This window comes from Aegilops tauschii, chromosome 3 (assembly GCF_002575655.3).
Source record: "Aegilops tauschii subsp. strangulata cultivar AL8/78 chromosome 3, Aet v6.0, whole genome shotgun sequence".
Classification (NCBI taxonomy): Eukaryota; Viridiplantae; Streptophyta; class Magnoliopsida; order Poales; family Poaceae; genus Aegilops; species Aegilops tauschii.
Genome location: NC_053037.3, coordinates 515,923,828 through 515,938,964, shown reverse-complemented (window position 1 = coordinate 515,938,964; position 15,137 = coordinate 515,923,828).

The window sequence follows — 15,137 nt, the reverse complement described above, 5'->3', positions numbered from 1 at the left end:
ATCAAAGTTCAGGGCACGCAGGCCAGAGATAAGGCAATAGACTAACAAGCGCGTAGGCCAACAACCTACTACCAAAAAGAGAAGCGCTGCTATGAATGAGCTCGGCCATCAGGATTTTGCAGAGACAGGGAGACGGCAGAAGCCTGAACTTTAGCAATCAGCACCTCCAAAGCATCCCGATCGGCAACCTTAGTCAATGATCTCCACTGCGGCAAGAACATACACATTTTAAAGAGACAGACGGCAGGCTTGTTAAGGAACACATGTTCAATGGTAAATTTATTCCTGGTTGTCCACAAAGGCCAACAAAGAGCAGCAAACACCAACCAGAATAAGTGCTTGTTTAGACCCCGGAGCCCAGAGGTAAGAAACCGGAGCTCCGCAAAAGAATTGGGTTCCCAGGACACCCCCTTCGAGGACCTAATGCAACACAGCCAAACAAAATATGATTGGTATCCAAGATTAGGACATAGAACACAACGATGTGAACCAGACCCATTTCGTTTTTGAATTTGATCAGCCGTAGTAAGACGTCCCCAAATGGCTTGCCGTATGAAAATCTTAATCTGGGGGGGGGGGGCTTTGGCTTGCCACATAGGCTTGAATTTAGAAGTAGGCACGCCTGAAATAAGCCTGGAATACATTGATTGAATAGAAAATCTGCCAGAAGTAGAGTGGGGCCAAACTACAGAGTCTTCCTCCTTCGAGAGCACAGGGAGGAAAGCAACAAGATGCTGCCAATCATCCAACTCTACATGAGAGAGGGATCATTTGAAAGAGAGGTCCCAATTATTATTAGAGAGCTCAGAGATTGAGATCTCCAAGGCAAAGCAATAAGAAAATAAAACAGGAAAGGCAACAGCTAAAGAAGAATCACCACACCACCAATCAAGCCGGAACCGCGTAGAGCATCCATTACCCACCACAAAATTGACATGCTCCCTAAACACATCCCGAACTTTCACCAGAACTTTCCAAAACTGAGAGCCACCCGAAGCAGAAGCAAAAAGAGGGCTCCCATGCGGAAACTATTTACCTTTGAGAAGCAAGAACCAAAGAGTAGCAGACCTAGAGGTCGTAATCTTCCACCATCACTTGATAATAAGGCACTCGTTCATCACCGAAGTGTTAAGAATGCCCAACCCTCCAAGAATTTTAGGCCTACACATGATCTTCCATTTCACCATCCTATATTTACGGCTATTATCCACAGCATTCCAGTAAAAAGTACCCCTATGCTTATCAAACCATCATGTGTCCCTTCAGATAGATGATAAAAACCCATGGTAAACATAGGAAGAGAGGACAAACACGCATTAATGAGACACACCTTTCCCGCGTTGGTCTTATATCTACAACACCACAACGTCACTCGATTCCCAACCTTGGTCACCAAGGGAGCGAACTCCTTGGCACATAGCCGGAACGGCGGAATGGGAAGACCCAGATATCTAAAGAGAAAGGATCCCAAACTACAGTTGAGAAGTTGAAAACCCTAACTGCCTCGTCCTCGGAGGCACCAGTAATGGTAACCTTGCTCTAGGAAAAATTATTTTTCAGCCCTGAGAGAACCTCAAAGCATAGGAACAAGATTTTTAGGTGGGCAATACAAGAGTCATTCATTTCCACCATAATGATTGTGTCATCCGCGTACTGCAAATGTGACACCCCCTCCAGAATTAAATGCGAGGCAATATGAGAAATATGTCCTGCAACGGCCGCTTGAGATAAAATGCAGGAGAGAGCATCAACAACAAAATCAAAAAGGAGTGGAGATATAGGAGCCCCTTGCCGTAGGCCCCTACCACTGGCAAAGTAATTGCTGACCTTCCTATTAATAGACACATCCGCATGGCCACCGAAAACAAGCTGCATGATACGGTGGACGTAAGCACTATCAAAACCTTTGGCAAGCAGAACTTGACAAAAGAACCCCCAACTAACTGAATCATACGCCTTTTCAAAATCAAGTTCAAGAATGATGGCTTTGATAACCCTCACCCCGAGGTCATGCACAATTTCATGGAGATTAAGGATCCCATCTAAGATAAACCAGCCTTTTACTAAAGCCGATTAGTAGGGGCTAAGGACCTCATGAGCAACAGGGGAGATAGACGCGTAGCAAAACCCTTTTCTAGAAATTTAGTAAAGTTGATGAGAGCAATGGGAGGAAATTGAGAAATCAGATCAACACCTTTGACTTTTGGAATTAGGAGATGATCGCATAGTTTAACCATGAGATATCCACGGTGCCCAAACAAAAACCCTGAATGACCGCACAGACCAAGTAACGCAAGACTAACTATAATTTCTTAAAGAAGGGAATAGAAAAACCATCCGGGCCCGAAGCAAAATTAGCATTAGTAGAATTGAAGACTATCTAAATCTCCTCGATAGATAAAGGCAGCATAAGAGCATCATTTTCGTTGTCAGACACTCTCCGACGCCAGGACCAGAGAGGAGAAATGAAAAATCCATACGCGGATTTAGCAGCAAGGAGGGAAGCGAAAAAATCATGCAGATGATTTAAAATAATTTGCGGATCTAAAACCCTAACAACGACAACGGCCAAATTATCAATACCACGTCGACGTCTCCGCTCATTAGCAATGGCAAAAAATTGGCACTGAGAGAATCCCCTTTAAGAGTCCAATTAATAGTGCCTCTCTGATGCCAATACACTTCCGCCTGACGATGAGATTGCATCAGAAGATCTTCCAAACTATATCTCAATTGCCACCCACCATGGGACAACCCAGTCCCATCCGCCACGGAATCTAAGGCAGAAATCTAACCCAACAAGTCAGACTTCTGGCTCTGGGCCTCCGTGGCCCTATTACGGCCCCAACCTCTAAGAAACTTCCTAAGATTATAAGATCAGAAGTGCCTATCATCAACTAGACCAAAAGAGCGCCTATCTGACGCAAGCAAGGAGGAAATATTATCGGTGAGCAGCGAGTGGAAGCCCTCCAATAGCAACCAAGACGCATCAAATTGGAACTGGGAAAAAACGCAGGTAGCCGAAATCCCCACATCCAACAGCAACAACGGAGAGTGGTCAGACCCCACGTGCGGCTGGGCGGCAAGGAAAGCACGAGGGAATAGCGAGTACCAACCAGGACTAACAAACACACGATCAATGATACGTCTCCAACGTATCTATAATTTTTGATTGTTCCATGCTATTATATTATCTGTTTTGGATGTTTAATGGGCTTTAAGATGCTCTTTTATATTATTTTTGGGACTAACCTATTAACCGGAGGCCTAGTGCCAGTTTCTGTTTTTTTTGCCTATTTTAGAGTTTTACAGAAAAGGAATACCAAATGGAGTCCAAACGGAACGAAACCTTCGCGAGGATCTTTCTTGGACCGAAAGCAAATCAGGAGACTTGGAGTTGAAGTCTGGAACGCCACGAGGAAGCCACGAGGCAGGAGGGCGCACCCAGGGGGTAGGCGCGCCCCCACCCTTGCGGGCCCCTCATAGCTTCACCGACGTACTTCTTTTGCCTATATATACTCTTATACCCTAGAAACACCAGGGAGAGCCACGAAACCACTTTTCCATCGCCGCAACCTTCTGTACCCGTGAGATCCCATCTTGGGGCCTTTTTCGGCGATCTGCCGGAGGGGGAATCGATCACGGAGGGCTTCTACATCAACACCATTGCCTCTCCGATGAAGCGTGAGTAGTTTACCACAGACCTTCGGGTCCATAGTTATTAGCTAGATGGCTTCTTCTCTCTCTTTGATCCCCAATACAAAGTTCTCCTCGATGTTCTTGGAGATCTATTCGATGTAATACTCTTTTGCGGTGTGTTTGTCGAGATCCGATGAATTGTGGATTTATGATCAAGTTTATCTATGAATATTATTTGGTTCTTCTCTGAATTCTTATATGCATGATTTGATATCTTTGCAAGTCTCTTAGAATTATCGGTTTAGTTTGGCCTACTAGATTTATCTTTCTTGCAATGGGAGAAGTGCTTAGCTTTGGGTTCAATCTTGCGGTGTCCTTTCCCAGTGATAGTAGGGGCAGCAAGGCACGTATTGTATTGTTGCCATCGAGGATAAAAAGATGGGGTTTATATCATATTGCTTGAGTTTATCCCTCTACATCATGTCATCTTGCTTAATGCGTTACTCTGTTCTTATGAACTTAATACTCTAGATGCATGTTGGATAGCGGTCGATGTGTGGAGTAATAGTAGTAGATGCAGAATCGTTTTGGTCTACTTGACACAGACGTGATGCCTATATTCATGATCATTGCCTTAGATATTCTCATAACTATGCGCTTTTCTATCAATTGCTCGGCAGTAATTTGTTCACCCACCGTAATACATGCTATCTTGAGAGAATCCACTAGTGAAACCTATGGCCCCCGGGTCTATTTTACATCATATTAGTTTCCCGTCAACTTGCCAATTTCTGTCGCCGTTCTTTTATTTTGCAATCTTTACTTTCCAATCTATACGACAAAAATACCAAATATATTTGCTTTACTATCTTTATTAGATCTCACTTTTGCGAGTGACCGTGAAGTGATTGACAACCCCTTTATCGCGTTGGTTGCAAGGTTCTTGATTGTTTGTGCAGGTACAGGTGACTTGAGCGTTGTCTCCTACTGGATTGATACCTTGGTTCTCAAAAACTGAGGGAAATACTTACGCTACTTTGCTGCATCACCCTTTCCTCTTCAAGGGAAAACCAACGCATGCTCAAGAGGTAGCAAGAAGGATTTCTGGCACCGTTGCCGGGGAGATCTACGACAAGTCAAGACATACCAAGTACCCATCATAAACTCTTCTCCCTCACATTACATTATTTGCCATTCGCCTCTCGTTTTCCTCTCCCCCACTTCTAACACAATTTTTGAAAAGATTTGCCTTTTCTTCACCTTCTTTCCATATGTCTTTTGTTTGTGTTTCCATGTGCCTTCTATTTGCTGGCATCTTTGCTTGCTAAAAATCTGTTGATATGGATCCACTTAAAGTGTTCTACTTGGATCATCTTCGATCTATATGTGCTCGTGCTAAAACCCCAACTAGTTTAGTTGAGGGAAAATCTTTAGATGAGCATGCTCATTTTGTGTGTCACCGTTTTCCTGAAAAAGGGAGACTCTTATGGTATCAAATAAACTCTTTGCTGTGTTATGCTTGGAATCTTTGTGAAATTTATGATTTTACTTGTTGCTCTAAGAACCCTAAAAAACACCTTCCCTACCTATGTGAGTTTAATGATAATGAAATCTTATCTTCTTATGAAAAGGGTGTTTATAGTTACTATGATATCAAACAAATTGAAGAATTTGTCATTTTTAAGGGTGCTCATGAAGTTGCTTCTTTGATTGAAAAGTATGATATTACTCTCTACAAATCTGAAAATTCCGACATACTTAGATATTGCTATGAAAACTATGCTCACAATGCCTATGTTAAGGAACTTATTGAGAGAATTGCCGTTTCTTTGGAAGAAAATAATGATATGCATGAATGTATAGATGATTATGATTCCGATGATTTGATTGAAATATCCCTTCATGAACATGATGCTTGCTATTCTTATGGCCATGATGCCAATATTTATGGAGATGGATTTGCTATAGTTCCTTATGTTAAACATGAGATTATTGCTATTGCACCTATACTTGATAGTCCCTTAAATCAAGAGCATGATTGCAATGATTTTATTATAAATTCTATTAATGTCAGTTGTGTTAATGATATGCAAAACCCTAAGCTTGGGGATGCTAATTTTGCTATGTCTACTACTTGTTGCAATGATCATGATTGGGGTGATTCTTCTTATGATCTTGAAAATTTATTTGAGCCGATCATGAATATGAGATTGATAATAATGTTTGCAATAATATTGAAAGTGGGTTTCGAGAGGTCATAACTTTAGTTAATGTTATAATCCCACTATTTTGGAAGAGTGTCAACTTTGCATGCATGTGGATCATGTTGAGAATATGTTATGTGATAGCTATTTTTCTGAATTTGCTTATGATACTACATGTAATTATTATGAGAGAGGAAAATATGGTCGTAGAAATTTTCATGTTATTAAATTACCTCTCTTCATGTTGAGATTGCTATCGTCTCTTTCTTCTTCATTGCACATGCTAGTTTTTGCTTTCCTCGATAATTTGATTGCCTATAAGATGCCTATGCATAGGAAGTATGTTAGACTTAGATGTGTTTTTCACATGCTATATGATGCTCTCTTTGTGCTTCAATTCTTGTCTTTCATGTGATCATCAACGAAATTATCAATGCGTAGCTAGGGGCATTAAACGATAGCGCTTGTTGGGAGGCAACCCAATTTTATTTTTGTTCTTTGCTTTTTGCTCCTGTTTAGTAATAAATAATTCATCTAGCCTCTAGTTAGATGTGGTTTTATGTTTTAATTAGTGTTTGTGCCAAGTAGAACCTTTGGGAAGACTTGGGTGAAGTCTTTGCGATCTTGCTGTAAAAAAATAGAAACTTTTGCGCGCACAAAAATAATTTTCGTAAATCACAGGAACATGATTTTCAGTTGATTCTTTTTGCATAAGATTAATAAACAAATTGCTTAGGACTTCCTAATTTCTTAGGATTTTTGGAGTTACAGAAGTATTCGAAAGTTACAGATTGCTACAGACTGTTCTGTTTTTGACATATTCTGTTTTTGTGTGTTGTTTGCTTATTTTGATGAATCTATGGGTAGTATCGGGGGGGGGGGGTATGAACCATAGAGAAGTTGGAATACAGTAGGTTCAGTGCCAATATAAATAAAGAATGAGTTCATTACAGTGCCTTAAAGTGGTGATTTATTTTCTTATACTAACAGGGCTCATGAGATTTTCTGTTGAAGTTTTGTGTTGTGAAGTTTTCAAGTTTTTGGGTAAAGATTTGATAGATTTTGGAATAAGGAGTGGCAAGAGCCTAATCTTGGGGATGCCCAAGGCACCCCAAGGTAAAATTCAAGGACAACCAAAAGCCTAAGCTTGGGGATGCCCCGGAAGGCATCCCCTCTTTCGTCTTCATCTATCGGTAACTTTACTTGAGGCTATATTTTTATTCACCACATGATATGTGTTTTGCTTGGAGCGTCTTGTATGATTTGAGTCTTTGATTTTTAGTTTACCACAATCATCCTTGCTATACACACCTTTTGGGAGAGACATGCATGAATCGGAATTTATTAGAATACTCTATGTGCTTCACTTATATCTTTTGAGCTAGATAATTTTGCTCTAGTACTTCACTTATATCTTTTTAAAGCATGGTGGTGGTTTTATTTTATAGAAATTATTGCTATCTCATGCTTCACTTATATTATTTTGAGAGTCTTTTAGAACAACATGGTATTTTTCTTTGGTTATAAAACTAGTCCTAATATGATGGGCATCCAAGATGGGTATAATAAAAACTTTCATATAAAGTGCGTTGAATACTATGAGAAGTTAGATGCTTGATGATTGTTTTGAGATATGAGGATGGTGATATTAGAGTCATGCTACTGGAGTAGTTGTGAATTTGAGAGATACTTGTGTTAAAGTTTGTGATTCCCGTAGCATGCACGTATGGTGAACCGTTATGTGATGAAGTTGGAGCATGATTTATTTATTGATTGTCTTCCTTATGTGTGGAGGTCGGGATCGCGCAAGGGTTAACTCCTACCAACCCTTCCCCTAGGATCATGCGTGTAGTACTTTGTTTTGATGACTTGTAGATTTTTGCAATAAGTATGTGAGTTCTTTATGACTAATGTTGAGTCCATGGATTATACGCACTCTCACCCTTCCACCATTGCTAGCCTCTCTAGTACCGCGCAACTTTCGCCGGTACCATAAACCCACCATATACCTTCCTCAAAACAGCCACCATACCTACCTATTATGGCATTTCCATAGCCATTCCGAGATATATTGCCATGCAACTTTCCACCGTTCCGTTTATTATGACACGCTCCATCAGTGTCATATTGCTTTGCATGATCATGTAGTTGACATCGTATTTGTGGCAAAGCCACCATTCATAATTTTTTCATACATGTCACTCTTGATTCATTGCACATCCCGGTACACCGCCGGAGGCATTCATATAGAGTCATATTTTTTTCTAAGTATGGAGTTGTAATTCTTGAGTTGTAAGTAAATAAAAGTGTGATGATCTTCATTATTAGAGCATTGTCCCATGTGAGGAAAGGATGATGGAAGCAATGATTCCCTCACAAGTTGGGATGAGTCTCCGGACTTTATGAAAAATAAAGAGGCCAAAGAAGCCCAAACAAAAATAAATGAGAGAAAAAGAGAGAAGGGACAATGCTACTATCCTTTTTCCACACTTGTGCTTCAAAGTAGCACCATGATCTTCATGATAGTGAGTGTCTTATTTTGTCACTTTCATATACTAGTGGGAATTTTCGTTATAGAACTTGGCTTGTATATTTCAATGATGGGCTTCCTCAAAATGCCCTAGGTCTTCGTGAGCAAGCAAGTTGGATGCACACCCACTTAGTTTCCTTTTGAGCTTTCATACACTTATAGCTCTAGTGCATCCGTTGCATGGCAATCCCTACTCACTCACATTGATATCTATTGATGTGCATCTCCATAGCCCGTTGATACGCCTAGTTGATGTGACACTATCTTCCTCCTTTTTGTCTTCTCCACAACCACCATATTCTATTCCACCTATAGTGCTATGTCCATGGCTCACGCTCATGTATTGTGTGAAAGTTGAAAAAGTTTGAGAATACTAAAGTATGAAACAATTGCTTGGCTGAAACCGGGGTTGTGCATGATTTAAATATTTTGTGTGATGAAGATAGAGCATAGCCAGACTATATGATTTTGTAGGGATAACTTTCTTTGGCCATGTTATTTTGAGAAGACATAATTGCTTTGTTAGTATGCTTGAAGTATTATTATTTTTATGTCAATATTAAACTTTTGTCTTGAATCTTTCGGATCTGAACATTCATGCCACAATAAAGAAAATTACATTGATAATTATGTTAGGTAGCATTTCATAGCAAAAATTCTATTTTTATCATTTACCTACTCGAGGACGAGCAGGAATTAAGCTTGGGGATGCTTGATACGTCTCCAACGTAACTATAATTTTCGATTGTTCCATGCTATTATATTATCTGTTTTGGATGTTTAATGGGCTTTAATATGCTCTTTTATATTATTTTTGGGACTAACCTATTAACTGGAGGACCAGTGCCAGTTTCTGTTTTTTTCCCCCTATTTTAGAGTTTCACAGAAAAGGAATACCAAACGAAGTCCAAACGGAACGAAACCTTCGCGAGGATCTTTCTTGGACCGAAAGCAAATCACGAGACTTGGAGTTGAAATCTGGAACGCCACGAGGAAGCCACGAGGCAGGAGGGTGCGCTCAGGGGGGTAGGCGCGCCCCCACCCTCGTGGGCCCCTCGTAGATCCACCAATGTACTTCTTTCGCCTATATATTCTCTTATACCCTAGAAACACCAGGGAGAGCCACGAAACCACTTTTCCACCGCCGCCACCTTCTGTACCCATGAGATCCCATCTTGGGGCCTTTTTCGGCGATCTTCCGGAGGGGGAATCGATCACGGAGGGCTTCTACATCAACACCATTGCCTCTCCGATGAAGCGTGAGTAGTTTACCACAGACATTCGGGTCCATAGTTATTAGCTAGATCGCTTCTTCTCTCTCTCTTTGATTCTCAATGCAAAGTTCTCCTCGATGTTTTGGAGATCTATTCGATGTAATACTCTTTTGCGGTGTGTTTGCCGAGATCCAATGAATTGTGGAATTATGATCAAGTTTATCTATGAATATTATTTGGTTCTTCTCTGAATTCTTATATGCATGATTTTATATCTTTGCAAGTCTCTTCAAATTATCGGTTTAGTTTGGCCTACTAGATTGATCTTTCTTGCAATGGGAGAAGTGCTTAGCTTTGGGTTCAATCTTGCGGTGTCCTTTCCCAGTGATAGTAGGGGCAGCAAGGCACGTATTGTATTTGTCACGACCGGCTTTCCAATAAAAATATTTATTGAGAAACCGATCCCTTTTACGGACCAATAGAGAATAATCCTTCTCACAGGCAGACAATATCTTGATCACAGAAGAGAAACCAGGAGTACTAAATATAATACAAGGTTGAGCGGAGACTGCTCAACAATTTATTACAGGCACGCCAATAATACTTAAAGGCGGATAGGGTGGCATAACTACTAACTCACAATAAAAAGCGGTGGTGGATAAATCACAGTGAAGTGGGTGACATGACTCCTGAATCTAACAACTCTTCGAGCGCCGGAGTGAGGCTCGAGGATTCTCATTGTGGGTGGCGGAAGCGTATAATACAAGTGACCAACATCCAGGATCGCACGGGATTGACTGGGACTCCTCTAGGCGTCGGACTCGCTATCAAACTCTTCATCCATGAGATCGCCTTCGTCAACATCTGGCCAAATCAACAAGCCAGGTGAGTACTATGAAAGTACTCGCAAGACAGTTCGGACATAAGATATAACAAATGTAAACATGATGCATATGAACAGATTAACAAGCGCACTCAGACAATGGGATAGCAATGCATGGAAATATATAAGGGAAGTCGGGCGGTAGTCCTCCCGAAATCCCAAAGTAATACTAAAGGCCAATCGAGTGTCTGAAAGACTCCTCGAAAGGGTAAAAATGAAATAACAATGCCGCAGTCGGGCGTCAAGGTGACACCACATAAAGGGCTTATAATAGAATATAATAGTCAGTGCGTGCCACAGTCGGACGTCTGAAGCGACATCACATAAAGGGCTTATATTGAAAGTAAATGACAAGAGTGCCACAGTCGGACGTTTGAGCGACATCACATAAAGGGCTTATATCAAAAGTAAATAACGGACATGCCACAGTCGGACGTCTGAGCGACATCACATAAAGGGCTATTGAAAGTAAATGACAAGAGTGCCACAGTCGGACGTCTGAGCGACATCACATAAAGGGCTTATATCAAAAGTAAATAACAAGAGTGCCACAGTCGAACGTCTGAGCGACATCACATAAAGGGCTTATATTTCACAACTTAATAATTCAGTAGCTCATGAATTTAATTCATTTCACGGGAATATTCAAGTACGAGATAAAATAAAGGTTAGTCCATCCACAGGAATAACAATTCAAACGGGTATACCACTTAAGCTTGTTCACCGGGGATTTACCACGAGGACTGACATAGATATGGATATACTGGCCATGGTCCTTGATCACGGACACGATGGCTCGGAAGGATTTGACTCTGCAGAGTTTGTACTTTAACCACAGCCAACGGATTTCAGTAGTCACAAGGACTAGTTCCGTTTACGGTGTTTTAGGAGAAACACATCTAACCAGTACACACCCATTCAACATTCCGATCCCAGGAATCACCCTCGGCAACGTTCAAGAAAAACCTTGAGACGGGGAGGCTACAACCTCGCGTAGCATGGGATCAAATTTATATACGCGCGCTCTAAGGGGTGCCCCCCCTCTCGGTCCCAACCGGAAACACCCATGCCCCCTGACCGGATGACTGGCTTTAATCCAGGGCCATGGAACCCTCATCCCGGCCCCTCTATTTGGTGTGTACAAGGAAAGAGGTTAACAACTTACTAAACCATATTCTTTGCAGAAAACATGTGGCAGCACGAAAGGGGAAGAACGGTAACGTGGCTCGGTCCACGTTAACGTCGGAATTTATCGGATGACGTAAGACTGGCATGCTACAACAATACCATCTTACTACCTTTCATGTCACCACATGATCAGGTCATCTCTCATCAGAGATCACGGTAACTTCGGAACACACGGATAGTTGCCTTGCATGCAACGAGATACTCACCGATGTTCATATGCCATGCACAACCATTCAAGCAAACATGCAAAACACCTATCATATCAAAGGTTCAAACATGCTTGCCTGGTTCGGAGAAGTCGGAGTCTAGCTCGGCGAAGTTCGCGGCTCCCTCACCTCCTCCGGAACCTACGGTATAACGAAACCGTACACTAACGTAAAAATCATCGCGTGCATAAAATTTGTTCCAAAAATATTCCAAATAAATACTATAAAAAACTAGACAAAAATACAAGACTGAAAGAAAAAGAATCAATCAAAAATCAGCTTTTATTAAAAAGTTATAAGGGTTTTAGTCCAGGGACTGATCTGTGATGAAACAGAAAAGAACCAGGGACTTGTTTGAGAAAACAGAAAACGGTTCGGAATAAAAGGCGCCAGCCCAAAGAGAAAGCGCATTTGCCCGAAGGCACCAACAGAAAACGGTTCGAGGGGGGGGGGGGAAAGAAGAGAGGCTGACGGGGGAGGGGGGGGTCCACACGTCAGGTTTAAAAACGCCAGCGGAGCTCACCGGCGCCCGAAGGCGGCGGTGGTCGCCGGCGTTGAACCACGGCGAGGTAGAGAGATCGGAGGGTACCAAGAGGTTCAGGTGGTTCTTCCGCGTCGGTGGGTGGTGGACTTGGCCGTCGGAGAGCACCACGTCGACGGCGACACTTTCTCCGGCGGACGGTGGTTCGGGCGATGGTGGAGAGCTCCGGTGGGTGCTGCAAACTCCAAATTGAAGCGCGGGTCAGGAGAGTGGATGTACTAGGAAGCTACTGGCAAGAGGTGCACGCACGGGAGCGAATCGAGCTGGGTCCCGTGGCGGGTCGAGGCGGCCGGAGTTGGGGAAGAAGGCTCCCTCGGGGCTCTTCCAGTGGCTTGGCGTGGTATTGGTGGTGTGTAGAGGTGGTGTGGGTTCGAGTTCGAGCTCGGGGCCTCCTTTTATAGGCGATCCGAGGGGGTGGCCGTGAACGGGATTTCTCCGGCGAGCGATTACGGCGAGGCAGAGGTTGGGTAGGGGGTTTAGGGGGCTAGGCACCATCAGGGAAGATCACTGGTGCCGTTCCACCGCTAAACCTCGGTCGGGCAAGGCGTAATGCGCCGATCCTCGACGGGGCGGCCGTACGGGCACGGCGGCGGCAGGGAGCGTGCTCCGCGCCTAGCAGTTCACGACGAAGGATGGCAGCGTGCACGGGTGAGTGGATGGCCACGCGGCGGCCTCAGGTGGCTTGGGCGGCGCTGGACGACGCTGTCCACCGCTGCGCCTCTCTCTGGCAGCCGCAAAGCCGCTGCTGCCGTTGCTCATGGGTGGCGCACCTCCTCCTGCTCGTCGCCGACGCCCGCAAACCTCTAGGCGATCGTGCGGCGCAGGGATAAGAAGGAGGGAACAGGGAGCAAGGCGCCACCGGGGTACTGGCGAGATCGACAACGGGCTCTGAAGAAAACGACAGTGGTTTACTGAAACTGTTTAACTGAACTCTGAACATTGATAGCAACAGTGTCCATCAGGTGTTCGACGAAATGATTTGGCATGAAGAAATTTTTTTCTGGAGCTGGGACTTGGTGAGGTGACCTCTCAATGCACCCAGAGGCTGCCTGAATTTCCTCAGATTTTTTAGGAGGACAAAACAATTGAATTTCATCAAATTTGGCAAATATGGTCCAAACTTGCAGCAAGCACCATTTGAAAAATTTAAACTGGAGACCAGTGGATCTTCATGGATCTTGGTTGAGGGCTCTAAGGACTAGCTAGGGAATTTGGTTTGGAGGCAAAACTCAAAGTAGAAAGGGTAGCTCCTTTGAAAACCTCCAAGGGTCAAAATAGAAGGCAGAAATTATTTTTGATGAGAAATAAATGAAAGAAAATTTTATGGGGAGGTTCAAACTGCTGGATTTGAAATATATCATGATCCAAAGATGGGGAAAGGCTTTTGGGAGGGGATTTCCACTAAGGTCATGGCAAGAGGGATTTTTGAAAGGGGAAAAGATCACTCCAAAAGCCATAGGATTATTTAAAAGATTTTCAATTTTTTTCCAAATGAAAAACATTTGAGCCAACATGAGATGAAAAACCTCCATGACCAACAATCAAGTCTAGGATGAAACCAAACAAAACATTTGTCATAAAAAAGGAAATTGTTTTGAGAGGGAGAGTTCTTTAGAAGAAAATTTAAATACCCTATTCAAATCAAAAGATTTTGATAAAACCAAAAATAAATTTTTTGGGTGTCACAGTATTGTTGCCATCGAGGATAAAAAGATGGGGTTTATATCATATTGCTTGAGTTTATCCCTCTACATCATGTCATCTTGCTTAATGCGTTACTCTGTTCTTATGAACTTAATACTCTAGATGCATGCTGGATATCGGTCGATGTGTGGAGTAATAGTAGTAGATGCAGAATCGTTTCGGTCTACTTGACACGGACGTGATGCCTATATTCATGATCATTGCCTTAGATATTCTCATAACTATGCGCTTTTCTATCAATTGCTTGGCAGTAATTTGTTCACCCACCGTAATACATGCTATCTTGAGAGAAGACACTAGTGAAACCTATGGCCCCCGGGTCTATTTTACATCATATTAGTTTCCCGTCAACTTGCTAATTTCTGTCGCCATTCTTTTATTTTGCAATCTTTACTTTCCAATCTATACAACAAAAATACCAAAAATATTTGCTTTACTATCTTTATTAGATCTCACTTTTGCGAGTGACCATGAAGGGATTAACAACCCCTTTATCGCGTTGGTTGCAAGGTTCTTGATTGTTTGTGCAGGTACTAGGTGAGTTGAGTGTTGTCTCCTACTGGATTCATACCTTGGTTCTCAAAAACTAAGGGAAATACTTATGCTACTTTGCTGCATCACCCTTTCCTCTTCAAGGGAAAACCAACGCATGCTTGAGAGGTAGCAATCAAGAACTGACCTAACATGGTTAGCCTGATGATTATATCAAGTAAAATGTGCACCCACCCTCGGGGATCTCACATAGGGTACAATCATGAATGAACTCGTTGAAAGAATCGGTGAGAGGCCAAGAGAAAGTACTATTACTCTTATCAATAGGGGACCGAAGTAGATTGAAATCACCGCCAATCCGGAGGGGGAGAGTACAAGAATCAATCTTAGAAGATAGCTCATCAAGCAACAAAGAAGACAACGAGTGGTTGGCCGGCCCATAGACCATGATCACCTCCCAGAGAACGTTAAGACGCTTGTGCAACATCACGATGCTATCCCAAAATACACCATGATCAAGTCAAAAGCGTCCAATT